A 15,226-nucleotide genomic window follows, 5' to 3' on the forward strand; every position below is an offset into this window, starting at 1 on the left:
TTTCCCCCACTTTCCTGTACACTCTTCCCTTCCGTTTCCCTTCCCTTCTTTTCCCATTATTTTCTTCTTGCATTTTTGTAGTTGACGTCACATTTGGATAAAGCTAGTAAAAATTTTGAAACGTAAAAGAAATGGCAAAAAAAAGAAAGAAAGAAAAGAAATTAGATTGTGACTGCCCCAATAGGACAAAGGGGCAAGGTTTATTCCAGCAGAGAGTAAATAAACACACCTCCCTTTCTACCCAACTCCGATTCCCAACGGTTGCTAATTTTAATGCAGAGGTTTGAAGACCACCTCAGCGCTTGGGCGCAGGGAATTTCAGCATCCCCGCTCTCTGGTTACAAAAGGTGACATGACCTCATCTTCTCACCAGCCGCTTTTGTACAAAGTTCCTGGCAATCATTTTTTCTAGAAAGTCTGCAGGTGGAAGGAGGGAAGCAACCATCGGACGCCAGCCGGAGCAATTGATTAAACCACACGCGATATTTCCTAGAACCGCTCAAAGCAATTAGGAGGCCCAGAAAAGCAAACAGCGCTACCTTATCCGACAGAGAGGGCTCTGGGTTCCCTACCTTACGCCAGAAAATCTTTACTCTCCCTTCTTTTGTGTTGACAGTCGCCGATTAGTATTTCCTGTGCTGAAGGCCCCCCCTCCCGGTCTGCTGCACGCAGTGAATTCTACCCTCCAAGCAACAGATGCAATTTGGCGGTAGAAAAAAACTCCTTCTTCCTTTATTTCCGAGAAATTCCAACCAGTTCCGATCGACAGACGTTTAAAAGAAGGCGTCCTACAGATAAGATTAAGGAAGGGACACCGAATCCAGAATCTTTGCAATTTTTGCCTTGGCAAAAAAATAAAAAAATCCCCACTGGAGCTGAACAACTCAGCACAGTTAGACCCGACTAAATTGGATTTTGTTAAGCCCTGAGAAAGGCAGATCTCCACATCGCTGATCTTCTGATCGTGGAATGAAAAGCTTGGTCGTTTAAATACAGTGTGCCAAAAAAGAAAAAGAAAAAAACCTGGGAAAAGTTGGTTGTTTTCTTTATTAGCCTAAATCCCAACCCAGGAACTGTCTGGGCCGGTACTTGGTCCCTCTCCATGGTCCTGAATTTCTAGATTTGCACTTCTCTGGAATTCTGTGGATTGCACTCCGTCGTCTTTTAAGCGAACGTCGAAAAGGAATCGAAATGCACCTGTAAAAGTGCCTCTGGGTGACAACTGAAAGCAAGAAATAGTGGTGAAGGAAAGAGCATTACCACACAATAACCATAATAGCAAGAAATTTGAGATGACCCTGGTGCTCCTCTCAGAGTTGTTTTCTTGCAGAATATTTCATGGCCCAAACTAGGGAACATCATCAGTGAGACTGGTAGACGGGAGTGGGTTTTGGGAGGAGGAGGACTTTGGGGCCCCTGATATTCTCTGAAATGGGTGAGGTTTTTTTGCAGACATTTCATTGCCCAACTAGGTAACATCATCAATGCTAGAAGGCAGTGGGTTTTGGGAGGTGGAGGAGGGAGGAGGAGGAGGAGGGAGGAGGAGGGAGGGAGGAGGAGGAGGAGGAGGAGGAGGAGGAGGAGGAGGAGGAGGAGGAGGAGGAGGAGGACAACTTTGGGGTCCCTGATATTCTCTGAACTGGGTGGTTTTCTTGCAGATGTTTCATTTACCAACTAGGTAACATCATCAATGCTAGAAGGCAGTGGGTTTTGGGAGGAGGAGGAGGAGGGAGGAGGAGGAGGAGGAGGGAGGAGGAGGAGGAGGAGGAAGACGACAACTTTGGGGTCTCTGATATTCTCTGAACTGGGTGGTTTTCTTGCAGATGTTTCATTTCCCAACTAGGGAATATCATCAGTGCTAGGAGGGAGTGGGGGTTGTGTGTGGAGGACTACAATACCTATGTGATCCCTGGCGCTCTCTGAACTTGCTTTTTTTTTTCTTGCAGATGTTTCAGGGCCCATCTAGGTAACATTAGTGCTAATTAGGGCACCATTCCAGCACTGATGATGTTGCCTAGTTTGGGTAATGAAACATTTCAAGAAAACCACCAAGCTCAGAAAGGATCCATCCTTTCAACCCTGAGCTACAAATACCCTCCTCTAGTGGAGCAAGCTATTTCCAGGATTCCAAGAGGTTTCCAGAGATTCATTGGCCCTGCCTTCTAGATGTTGAGTTTATCACTCTCCTTCACAGGCGTACCGAAGACGTACCCAAGGTTTATCGTGCTGGAGGCAAGGTTGACGTATCATACCGGTGGTTTAAATAGTTTTCTTCCCCAGATCAAAATAGAACGTTTCAACTTGTAGTGTCCACTCAAGCATTTGGGTCTCCATCATCCTTTGGAATGGACTTCCTTCCTGGAGATCCTTCATCTTTCACCACCATGACAAGACACACATTGTAAAATCGCACACTTCTACATCTGGGCCTCCTTCCTAGAAGACCCAAACCAAACCAACATGGACCCCAATTAGTAACTCCATGGAGTGGTTGATGAGGCAGATGTAATTTCTGAAGCCATTGAGATCCCACTGTCTCTGCCTTTTCAGACCCCAGCTGACCTCATGACTAAGCCTGGTGCCTTAACCAGTACTCCAAAATACTCCAGTACTCCATAGGATTCCTAACAGACTCCTGTTTTCCAACATTGCTTGTTCATTTGTGTCTTCAAGCCAGCATCGCTCGTGGTTTTCTTGGCCTGAATTTCAGAAGTGGTTTGTCATTGCCTCCTTCCTAGGGGCTGAGAGAGAGTGACTGGACCAAGAGCACCCAGTTGACTTTGTGTCTAAGCGGGACTCAACGGGCTTCTGGTTGCTAGCCTGGTACTATATCTACTACTCCAGCCTTTCATTGAGTCTAGCTTGCAAAAAGGCAACATTGCCAACATGATAAGACATATTTTGCTGGAGTAACACACTTTTACAGAACCTGCCAGAATGCCAGTTTGCTCTGCTGAACCAGCACCATGGTGGATAGAAGACTTTTGAGGTTTCTTGCTATATTTATACATCTTTTAAAACAAAAAACAAAAATTGCTTACAATCCCTGCTAGGAGCTGCTGATCCAGTTCTACCGAGGAATTATTGAGTCTGTCATCTGCACCTCTATAACTGTCTGTTTTGGCTCTGCAACCCAACAGGACAGACACAGACTCCAGAGAGTAATTAGGACTGCAGAAAATAACAATGGCTACCAACCTGCCTTCCATGGAGGACCTGTATTCTGCAGGAGTCAAAAAGAGGGCTGTGAAAATATCTACAGACCCTTCACATCCCGGACATAAACTGTTTCAACTCCTACCTCAAAACAATGCTATAGAGCACTGCACACCAGAACAACAAAAAACACCAGAACAGCTTTTCCCTGAATGCCATCACTCTGCTAAACAAATAATTCCCTCAGCACTGTCCAACTATAACAAAGTCTGCACTACTATTACTATTAATCTTCTCATCACTCCTTATCACCCATCCCCTCCCACTTGTGACTGTATGACTGTAACTTTGTTGCTTGTATCCTTATGATTTATGTTGACTGGTTCCTAGTATGATTGGATTGCTTATTGTACCTTATGACTCTTATTAAGTGTTGTACCTGATGATTCTTGACTCTTGACATGTATCTTTCCTTTTATGTACACTGAGAGCATTTGCACCAAGACAAATTCCTTGTGTGTCCAATCACACTTGGCCAATAAAGAATTCTGTTCTGTTCTATCTATCCAAAATTAGAAGAATGCATAGGATTATACAAGATAGTGGGACACCATCAAAGTTGACACAGGCCATGTTAGCGTGAATTGGATTAATATGAATGATACTTAGTCAAACTTCTTCATACCTTTATTGTGAATTAATGTGAAAAAATGGATAAAAATGGATAAAATAAGGAGGATTACATAAATTTGACAAATCTGAGAGAGATTACTAACAGTGTTGCCATGAATTGGATCAAATATGGAATGAAACTCAGTTAAATTTGTTTATATATAATAGAGAAATGTTAAATTGAATAAGAAAGATATAGATGAAGATAAAGATGAAGCGTTAGGAATTTTTTGCTTCTCTACATTTGAAAAACTTAATGAGTTAAATTGGATAAAATGTGATAGAGATGACTAACACTGTTAATGTGATTTTGATTAATATGCATGATACCCGGAACCAACTCTGTTCACACATTATATGGGTGTATAATTAAAAAAATAATTAAAAATATTTTTTTAAAAAAAAAAGCTGACACAGAATGACTCAAAGAATCAGTGCAAGATCAGGAGATATGGAGAGACCTGGCCCCTAGAATCGCCAAGGGTCGGACATGAGTGCATGGATTGCAACATTATCATCAGTGATAATTCTTTATTGGCCAAGTGTGATTAGACACACAAGGAATATGTCTTGGTGCATGTGCTCTCAGTGTACATAAAAAGAAAAGATACATTCGTCAAGAATCATCAGGTACAACACTTAATGATAGTCACAGAGTACAAATAAGCAATCAAATCAATATAAATTGTAAGGATACAAGCAGCGAAGTTACAGTCATACAGTCACAAGTGGGAGGGGATGAGTAATAAGGAGTGATGAGAAGATTAATAGTAATAATAATAATAAGGCTTTGTAAACAGTTGGACAGTGTTGAGGGAAACAGTTGGACAGTGTTGAGGGAATTATTTGTTTAGCAGAGTGATGGCGTTGGGGAAAAAACTGTCCTTGTGCCAAGTTGTTCTGGTGTGCTACCAATCTGCCTTCCACTGAGGACCTGCATACTGCAAGAGTCAAAAAGAGGGCTGTGAAAATATCTACGGACTCCTCACATGCTGGACATAAACTGTTTCAACTCCTTCCCTCAAAACGATGCTATAGAGCAGGGATCCCCAACCTTTTCGGACGCCGCGGCCCGGTTCCGACATCAGCTGGGCGCCGCGGCCCGGTGCAGCGTCAACTGGGCGCCGCCATCTTTTATGACGAAAAGGCGCTTCCGGTGACGTCACGGAGCGCTGTTCGTCATAAAAAGATGGCGGCGCGCTTCTGGTGAGCTTTTTCGGGTAGAAATGGCTTTCTACCCGGAAAAGCTCACAGCATAGCGCCGCCATCTTTTATGTGAAACAGCGCTTCCGGTGAGCTTTCTACCCGGAAAAGCTCACCAGAAGCGCTTTTTACCAAAAAAGATGGCGGCGCCCAGCAACCAGCGGCCCGGTAAGGGTTGTTCCGCGGCCTGGTACCGGTCCGCGGACCGGCGGTTGGGGACCCCTGCTATAGAGCACACCAGAACAACTAGACACAAGGACAGTTTTTCCCCCAATGCCATCACTCTGCTAAAGAAATAATTCCCTCAACACTGTCCAACCATTTACAAAGTCTGCACTACTATTACTATTAATCTTCTCATCACTCCTCATCACCCATCCCCTCCCACTTGTGATTGTAGGACTGTAACTTTGTCACTTGTATCCTTACGATTTATATGGACTGTTTCCTAGTATGATTTGATTGCTTATTGTACCCTATGACTATCATTAAGTGTTGTACCTGATGATTCTTGACTCTTGATGAATGTATCTTTTCTTTTATGTCCACTGAGAGCATTTGCACCAAGACAAATTCCTTGTGTGTCCAATCACACTTGGCCAATAAAGAATTCTATTCTATTCTATTCTATTCTATTCTATTCTATTCTACTCTACTCTATATAGACAACAACAACTTTCCTAGGCATTACCAAAACCATTTGCTAATCATGATCAATGCATGTTAAGACCAACTTGTGCCTCGCTGTTGCAGATCTCAAATACAGGTGGCCCTCGACTTACGAAAGTTCATTTAGCGAAGTTACAAGGGCACTGAAAAAAGGGACTTATCACCATTCTTCACACTTACGACCATTGCAGCTTGGTCACATGATAAAGAATTCAGATGTTTGGCCACTGACTCATAATTACGACGGTTGCAGTGTTGATTCATTTAACAATCTTGTTATTAATTGAATGACTTTAGTGATTCATTTAATAAATGGGGGACAAACTCACTTAACAAATTTCTCACTTAGCGACATAGATTGGCCTCCGTTGTGGCCGTAGGTTGAAAATGTCCTGTACTTTCAGCATGGTGCTCTCTGCATGCTTCAGAGATGGAAAGCTTAAGCAAAGGCCACGTTTAATCGATCGTGGCTCCATCTGAGCTTGCTAATAAATAGTTGGATACAAAGGACAAACTCGTTAACTGCTCTGCAGACACTTCCTGGATTGTTCAATGTTTCACGGGTTTCAAAAGAGCTTCTCACACTTCCAGAGTTCCACCAACCCTCGTGCAAAGTACATATTACCTGGGTTTTTCTTCCAAGTACCCATAAACATGTGCTTTCTGGTGGCTTGCCATATATTCCTTGAGTATGCATTTTTGTACTCTTGCATAGCAGTGATTCTAAACTATTTATTAAAAAGATGTATAAATGCACTGAGAAATCACCATAGTGCTGCTAGATCAGCAGAGCAAATCCTGCCAAACCAGCATTCTGGAAAGTTCTATAAAAATGTGTTACTCCAACATACGAAGAACGGTTGCAGGAACCGTCTAGTCTAATGAAAAGAAGGACTAGGGGAGACGCGATAGCAGTGTTCCAATATCTCAGGGGATGCCCCAAAGAAGAGGGAGTCAAGCTATTCTCCAAAGCACCTGAAGGCAGGACAAGAAGCAACAGATGGAAACTAATCAAGGTGAGAAGCAACTTAGAACTAAGGAGAAATTTCCTTAAAGTGAGAACAATTAACCAGCGGAACAACTTGCCTCCAGAAGGTGTAAATGCTCCGACACTGGAAGTTTTTAAGAAGAGATTGGATAACAATTTGTCTGAAGTGGTGTAGGGTTTCCTGCCTAAGCAGAGGGTTGGACTAGAAGACCTCCAAGGTCCCTTCCAACTCTATTATTCTATTCTAAAATATGTGTGGCTATCATGCTAGCCAAAAATGGCTTTTTCCAAGTTGGACTCAATGAAATGCTGGAGAAATAATTTGGTGTGGTGTTTATGGTACCAGGCTAAAAACCAACAGCCCCTGAGACACGAAGTCAGCTGGGCAATCTTGGGCCAGTCACACTCTCTCAGCCCCTAGGAAAGAGGCAATGGTGAACCACTTCTGAAAATCTGGTCAAGAAAACCACAAGGGATGGAATCAGTGCTGTCTTGAAGACAGAAACAAACAAGCAGGAAAACAAGGAGTCTATTAGATCATCCCTTCTACACACAGGAAGGGGCTGTAAGTTGCACCCATCTTTACAACAAGGAGGAAATTGGGCTCCCAAAGAGGTTTGGGATCCTAGGAGAATTGCTTATATATTTGACCAAGGTGTGTGTCGCTCCAGAGGCAAGGGAAAATCGGTAACAACAATCACTTTAAACAGGTAAAGCCACAACAGCACACAAAAAAATTGTCTTTGCAGAAAAGCAAGTTCAGAAAAAGGCAAATCGCAACTCAGTTTAGGACATTCTACGGAAAGTTTCTCAAAATGATATGAAGGCTGGTGTTTTCCCCCCATAATGGAGAAAAAAAACACCACGTTTTCTAGAAAAAGCACATTTCTTTTGATTGGAAAAGGAAACCAGAAGCGAGGCCAGCAATCCAGAGAAAGGGAGGGAAAGATTTTCCTTCTTCTCCAGTCCTCATTCAAAGGCAAACAGTCCAATGTTCAGAGCAGATAAACAAGGTGGTTTTTTGGGGGGAGAAGGAACAAAATCCAGATTTCTTTCTCTCTAGGAAGACGGTTCCTGGTCCTATCTCAAGTTTTCTTCCCAGCCCAGCTGTCCGACTGAGACCCACAGATGTTGCAGCTCCCACCAAGCAAATTGGGGGAAGCGAGAGGGAACGCAGCTCAACCCTTGCCAACTTTCTGCCAACACCCTCCCCCCCCCCTCCAGCAAGAAAGTCCATAAAAAAAGTCCAATGCTGCTTTTTGTCTACCTGTCAGGGTTTCCCACTGCCTGCTCTTTAAGGAAGCTCCCTTCGGGTTGGGAGCCTTGTAGGGTTGTGTCTTTAAAAGCAAAACAACCAAACACAACCCTTGCCCGAGCAACTGAGATCATCCCAACGCGTTTCTTCCAAAAGGCAGAAAAACGATTGTTTTAAAAACCACAACACACCCGCTAGGTACTTCCATCCCACCCACCCCTCCAAAAAGGAGGGCAGGTTGCCTTAACCCCAGTGCGGTCGACAGGGGTCCCCCAGAACGCCAAGAGGAACCCCCCAATTCTTCTCCTTCGGGGCTCTCTTCCCATCACCGACCCCGCCAGCTTCGTTGCGCACAACCGGGTTCCCCAAATTCCCCACTCCAATAAGGTCGGACGCAACTCCTTGCAAAGCAAGGGGGGCTCCCGTGAGTTGCAAGATCCGGGACCCCCTCCACCAGGTAGGCATCTCGCTCTCCTACCCACCCCCAGGCCAGAAACTTCGGGTTGCCGTCCGGATTACCCAGGGTCGGAGCGCGACGCAAACTTTGCAGTGCCCTGGGGAGGAAGGAAGGCGAGGGCCGGCCGGAGGGAAAGTGGGGAGGGGGACCAGCAGCCGGTGCCTCCCGGCCCTGCCTGCCTGTGCCTTTCTTAGCCCGGCCTGCTGCTCTCTCCTTAGCCCCGAAGCTGAGACCGTCGCTGCCCTGCGCCGCCCGGGGCTCTCTCTCCCCGCATGGATGCTGGGCATCTCCGCCTTCTCCGGAGCCATCAGCCCGGGCAGCGGCTCCCAGCCACGGCGGCGCTTGCTTCCCCGGCCGCCCCTTCCCTTCCCTGTCTCCCCCCACGCCTTACCTGGGCGAGGGTCTCCCTTGGAGAGCTGGCCCGGCCAGAGGCGAGCAGAAGGAGCGCCAGCACCAGCACCATCAGCCGCCCTGCCGGGCTCTCCAGCGGCAGCGCGCTGCTGGTTGGCAGCCCGGGTGGGCGAGGAGCGAGAGCGGGAGAGGCTGGGCGAAGCCTCGCCGGGGAAGGAGGGGCCGCGGCTGGCTGGCTGGCTGGCTGCCTTTGCAAGGGAGCGGGGCGAAATTCCTGGCCAGCCGCAGACAAAAGAGCGCTTGGCCAGGGGCGCAAAGCGCCAGCCTCGCCAAGGAAGGGAGGGAGAAGGAAGGAAGGGGGCGAGAGAGGTCCCTGCGCCGGGCGAGGGGCGAGGGTCTCCGGCCAGGAAGCCGCCCCGAGGCTTAGCTCTCTCCGCCGCCTCCTTCTCTGCCGCCTCCGCCTTCTCCTCCTCCTCCTCCTCCTCCTCCTCTGTGGCGAGTCCGCCTTTCCCGGGGAAGCGCGTTGCTGGCAACCCGGAGGCCGGATCTCAGCTGGATTGGTCTCCGGCGCGGTGGCACGGCGCGGGGTTGCCTTCCAAAGGCAGCGGAGGCCCTGGACGTGGGAGGAAGCGAGGACCGGCGGGGGGAGGCTGAGGGGGGGCACAGGGAAGATTGTTTCCCCACCCCACCCGGGAGGAGGGGGCGAGGAAAGAGAGTTCGGCACTTTGGGAAGGGGCTTAGGGCAGTGGCTCGGCAATACAAACACGGAGAGAGAGAGAGAGAGAGAGAGAGAGAGAGGATGCACTGGCAAAGCAACTGTAAATATGTATGTATGTATGTATGTATGTATGTATGTATGTATGTATGTATGTATGTATAAAATTTATTGTCAATTGCTTACAAGATAATAGGTATAAGTAAAGACATAGTTATGAATACATGGATACATATAAGAAAGAAAGAAAAAGAAACAATAGGACAGGGACTTATGCACACCCCCTACAGGCCTCTTAGGAAAGGGGTGAGGTCAATAGTAGACAGTCTAAGGTTGAAGTTTTTGGGGTTTGGGGAAGAAACCACAGAGTCAGGTAGAGTATTCCAGACATTGACCACTCTGTTGCTGAAGTCGTATTTCCTGCAATCAAGTTTGGTGCGGTTAACTTTGAGTTTGTATCTATTGTTTGCTCTTGTGTTGTTATGGTTGAAGCTGAAGTATTCATTGACAGGTAGGACATTGCAATGTATGATTTTACATACTACACTTAGATCGGACCGAAGGCGACGTAGTTCTAGGTTTTCTAGGTCTAGAATTTCGAGTCTGGTGGCATAAGGTATTCTACAATGGGTAGAGGAGTGGAGAACTCTTCTTGTGAAATGTTTCTGGAATATATATATATATATATATATTCTTAAGTTTTCGCGGGTATTTATATGTATGGTATTCAGCTTTGTTCGGGTATTTTCCCACGTCATTATAGTTGTGCTTTTAAAGTTGTAGCAACGTTTCGGCAGAATCTCATCTGCCATCATCATCTATCTATCATCATCATCATCATCACCATCATCATCATCTATACAGAAGCCTGATGATGGCAGATGAGATTCTGCCGAAACGTTGCTACAACTTTAAAAGCACAACTATAATGACGTGGGAAAATACCCGAACAAAGCTGAAGGCCATACATGTAAGTATCCGCGAAAACTTAAGAATATGTGTGTGTGTGTGTGTGTGTGTGTGTGTGTGTGTGTGTGTGTATGAATGAGAGGGGGAAGGAGGGAGGGGAGAGGGAGGAGAGAGATGGAGAGGAGGGAGAGAAGGGAGAGAGAGAGGGAAGGTGGGAGAGAGGAAAGGAGGGAGGGGGAGAGGGAGGGAGGGAGAGGGAGGGAGGGGGAGGGAGAGAGGGGGAGAGAGGTTATTATGTCTCCCCCTCCTCCTCTTCCTCCTTCTCCTCTCCACAAACCCCACTCCTTTCTGATAATGTTCCCTAATTGGGTCATGAAATGTCTACAAGAAAGCAACCAAGCTCAAGAACCACACATTCTCCTCCTCCTCCTCCTCCTCCTCCTCCTCCTCCTCCTCCTCCTCCTCCTCCTCCTCCTCCTCCTCCTCCAACCAAGCTCAGAGAGCACCAAGGAGCCCCTCTTATCCTTAGCAGTTGCAGTTACTCAAGACCTGGAGAGGATAAAGACTCCTCACAGACCTGGGTTTGGCTGCCCAAGTCAGGGAGAAAGAGCCTGCAGAGATGTGGGCTGAGGCTCCTCACCCAAAACGCGTTTCCTTCACTCCTTCTGCTCAGGCAAAGGAGAGTCGGAAGCTGCTAATTCCAGCAAGGATATATTCAGACGGATGTCCTTCCTTCCAGTTCATCCCCTGAAGGGGTGCAGTGAGGCCCCCTGATTCTGCCAGGGATCCCTCCAGCTGGAGCACCAGGGCTGGAGAGTTGTTGTGCGATCCCTTTTTGTGTCTTGCTGCTCCCCCCTCAACAACCCCCATGGGGAAAGGAAGCCCACGCTCTCTCTCTCTCTCGCTCTCTCTCGCTCTCATCCAGCCAACGTCCTGGAACAGCGTCAGGCAGCAACTAAGGAACAAGGTTTCATTAGCTGCTAAGCAAGGGAACAAATCCTCCAGCTTCGGCGGGTTGTTACGGAGTAAATCACGGCTTAAATTATAGATGAGCAACTGAGGGATAGGAAGCTGGAAGCCCGGCCAGCTTTGGCAAGGACAAATAAGGGAGAAGAAGGACAGAGGTGGTAAGTGGAGGCTGCGAGCAGAGACTCTGCCCTGGCTCCCTCCCGTCTGGAGGCCTACAGCCAATCAATCCATTGGGATAGAGCTGGAAGGGACCTTTTGAGGTCTTCTAGTCCAGGGATCGCCAACCTTTTGGACCTCAGGGACCACCAAACTCATCATTTTAAATCCCGCGGACCAGAGACCTGGAGAAAATCCCCCCAAAAAAGTCTGCAGGAAAATCCCCCACCCCGTTTTCCTACTGGTCGATCGTTCTTTATTTGGGATTGCAGGATACCGTCTCCAACTCTGTTCTCAGGGGGGGGAGAGAGAGAGACAGAGGGAGAGACTTTTGGCTTCATGCAAGGAAAGCAGCAGACGCAGCAGAAGTCTTTCTTTCTCTCCCCCAAACTCTGCCAGAAATGAGTCTTTTGTGCCAGTGCAGCCTCTTGGAGCAGGAGGCCTTGCAGGGTCTCAAAGACTCATTTCTGGCAGAGTTTGGGGGAGAGAAAGAAAGACTTTTGCTGCTTTCCTTGCGTGCAGCCAAATGCAGAAGAAGAAAGAAGCAGAAAGAAGCAGCCCGGCGGCTAGGCCAGGCCAGGCGCTGGGGGTGAGTGGGGCAAGTCCCCCCCCGCCATGTGGGCGGCGCAGCCTTGTGTTCCTGGGCAGCCTAGATTAATTGCTTTGGGGGTGACATTTCTCTGCGGACCACCAAAATATTCTCACAGACCACCAGTGGTCCCCGGCCCCGGCCCACTGGTTGGCAACCACTCCACTATAGTCCACCCCCCTGCTCAAGCAGGAGCCCCTATGTCCATGATGCCTATGGCATGCATGCCGGAAGTGGCACACAGAGCCAACTCTCTGGGCACACCATCCATCCATCACCCATTGTTCTTTTGGGTTCTGGATGGGATTCAAAAAAAAATTTACTACTGGTTCTGTGGGTATGGCTTGGTGGGTGTGGCGTGGTTTGGTGGGTGTTGCAGGGAAAGGATACTGTAAAATCCCCATGTTATCTCATAAAATATTTCTATGGTCCTTTTAGAGTGGCCAACAGAAAGGGAGGGGGGAAAGGGGTTTGAAAGAGCAGTGCGGCAGCTTGCAAACCGAAAGTGCATTCCACAAATAGTTTTTCAGAGATAGTAACTAGGTGACTGAAGTTTCTGCTAGACAAAATTCTAACGGGAGAGCATGATTGATGGCTCTGGGCTATGGATGGATCTCGTTGGAGAATATAATTTATGACACACCCAGGGGGTGGAGGGGGAAAACCAGGGTCAAGGGTGACAATGAATGATATGCCTCAGAGTCAGCTACACCCAGGCAGTGCCGGACATGTTAACTCCCAATAAATCCTTTGGAAGTTTTGGAAGTTTGGCTCAAGACTCAGGATTTAAATGGGGGAACTGCCAGAATCCTGACACCCCATTCCTTGGGGAAGGTTACTGCAAAATCCCCATTCCCTCTCCCCACCCCCACTAACCTGCTTTCCAGCTCCGTTCTCCTGTGCAGGGCAACCAAAGGAGACCCAGACGATCAGCTGGGACTCAATGGGAGGCAGAGAAGAGATGTGGTTGGTGGGGCCAGTCAGAGGTGGGATTGGCCAGTTCTCCCAACTACTCAAAATTTCCACTACCGGTTCTCCAGAACTGGTCAGAACCGGCTGAATTCACCACCCCTGGTTCCAGTGCATGCATGCGCGCCGGCCAGCTGGTCTTCATGCATGCACATGCATGCCAGAAACCAGAAGACCAGGTGGCACACCGGAAGCCGGAAGCTCATCAAAATTCGGACCCTTCTCAACCAACTCGTATTTATGACGGTTGCAGTATCCCATCATCATGTGATTCCCCTTTTGCATCCCAAGTATTTCAGCAACCAATACTGATAGTCCTTGACTTATGACCGCAGTTGAGGCCAAAATCTCTGTTTGCTAAGCAAGGCAGTAGTTCAGTGGAATTTTGCCCCATTTTATGACCTTTCTTGCCACCATTGTTAAGCAAATCACCGCAGCTGTTAAGTTAGTCACAAGGTTGTTCAGTGAATTCGGCTTCCTGGTGGACATCGCTGGTCAGAAGATCACAAAAGGGGCACTGCAACCATCATAAGTACATGCCAGTTGCCAAGCTTCCTAGTTTTTGATCATGTGACCGCGGGGATGCGGCAACCATCGTTAAGTGTGAAAAAGGGTCATAAGTCACATTTTTCAGTGCCATTGTAACTTTGTATTGTCTATTTCTTATGCTTCTCTCTCTTCAAACATCTTTAATGCTTAGTTCCTCTACCATTTTGAAGAAGGATTTTGGCAATGTCTTTCTATTTTGTCTATTAATTTTCTGTGTTGTATAGTCCAAGTTTACATCTACTATTCCGTTAAAGTCTCCCATAAGGCATATATTGTCATATTCCAATTCAATGATTTTCTTGTGTAGATTTTTATAAAATTCTTCTTGTTTTTCATTTGGGGCATATATTGCTACTAAGAGTATCTTTACATTATTATCAATTATTTCCATCATTAATATTTTTCCTTTTTCATCTGTGAAAATTAGTTCAGCTTTAATTGTATTTTTAGGTGCCGTTGTAACTTCGGTTGGCCACTAAACGAACTGTTGTAAGTCAAGAACTGCTGTCCCAGCTGCATGTCAGATGCAGGTCAGATTCCAGCCCCATTTTTTAAACTACTGAGTAGTTATTTCTTGTACTTTTTTAAAATTTATTTATTTGCCTGTCTGTCAAACATGTACAAGATAACAAGTTTAAGTATGAACATAAACAAGAACAAAGGGAGTATATGTATATGAATAATTAGAAATATATGGGACTGTGAAATATAGATAATAGTAAGATTTATTTAACAAACTTGTACTTACAGTTTTTGAAATCAGGCTTGATATATTTATACTTATATTTACATATATTTACACTGTTCATTTATATACTTATGGATATATATTTACATATAGAACAATTAGAATTAGAATTGTATACATATTTATATATGCATTAAGCTATATTAACATCATATAGTAATATCACATACAGTAGAATATTTATAACACTTGGTTTATTTGCTTAGTTGTGTTTATTATTAATTGTATTTACTGTGATTCATCATCAAGGAGAGCTATATGTACTGTTAAAGATGATTGAGTTTTGTAAAAAGAAAAAAGTACAATAAAATTATTACTATTAATAATAATAATAAAAGAGATGCTGCTAAAAGTGCTAGTGAAGTACATGTAACCAGCCTAATAATTGTTTAATACATTTTCTAAAAGGTAATGTGAGTTACTTACAAATAAATATAATATAAAATTAGGGGGGGGGGAAAGAACAAAGGGAGTAAATACAGATAAATGGAGAAGTAAGACAGGGATGGTAGCTTATGCACGCCCCCTTTAAGGACCTCTTAGGAATGGGGTGAAGACATCCACAGTAGACAGTTTGAGGTTGAAGCTGCGAGGGGTTGAGGCTGTAACCACAGAGTTGGATAGGGCTTTCCAGGCGTTGACTACTCTGTTGGGAGTGCGATCACTTGAGACTTTCAAGAAGAGATTGGACTGCCATTTGTCAGAAATGGTGTAGGGTCTCCTGCTTGGGCAGAGGGTGGGGTTGGACTAGATGACCTACAAGGTCCCTCCCAACTCTGATTATCTGTTACCTGTGGCTGAAGTCATATTTTCTGCCATCGAGTTTGGAGTGGTTTACCTTGAGTTTGTACCGGTTGTTTGCCCGTGGTTG

At 46.1% G+C, this 15,226-nt stretch overlaps 1 protein-coding gene across 2 annotated transcripts in view; it reads right to left on the minus strand.

The window, feature by feature from the left end:
- Window positions 1–9,237, minus strand: part of ENOX1 (ecto-NOX disulfide-thiol exchanger 1) — a 478,008-nt gene extending 468,771 nt beyond the window's left edge. Inside the window, exon 1 of one of the 2 annotated variants that reach the window (XM_087967587.1) lies at window positions 8,792–9,237. The gene's annotated coding sequence lies outside the window, so the exon portion shown is untranslated. The remainder of the gene's footprint in view (window positions 1–8,791) is intronic. The other variant, XM_087967588.1, reaches the window with a different exon arrangement.
- Window positions 9,238–15,226: the final 5,989 nt, after the last annotated feature.

The sequence above is a fragment of the Notechis scutatus genome, chromosome 5 (assembly GCF_049901735.1).
Source record: "Notechis scutatus isolate UNSWTSFEM ecotype Mainland chromosome 5, rNotScu1.2, whole genome shotgun sequence".
NCBI classification, from domain to species: Eukaryota; Metazoa; Chordata; class Lepidosauria; order Squamata; family Elapidae; genus Notechis; species Notechis scutatus.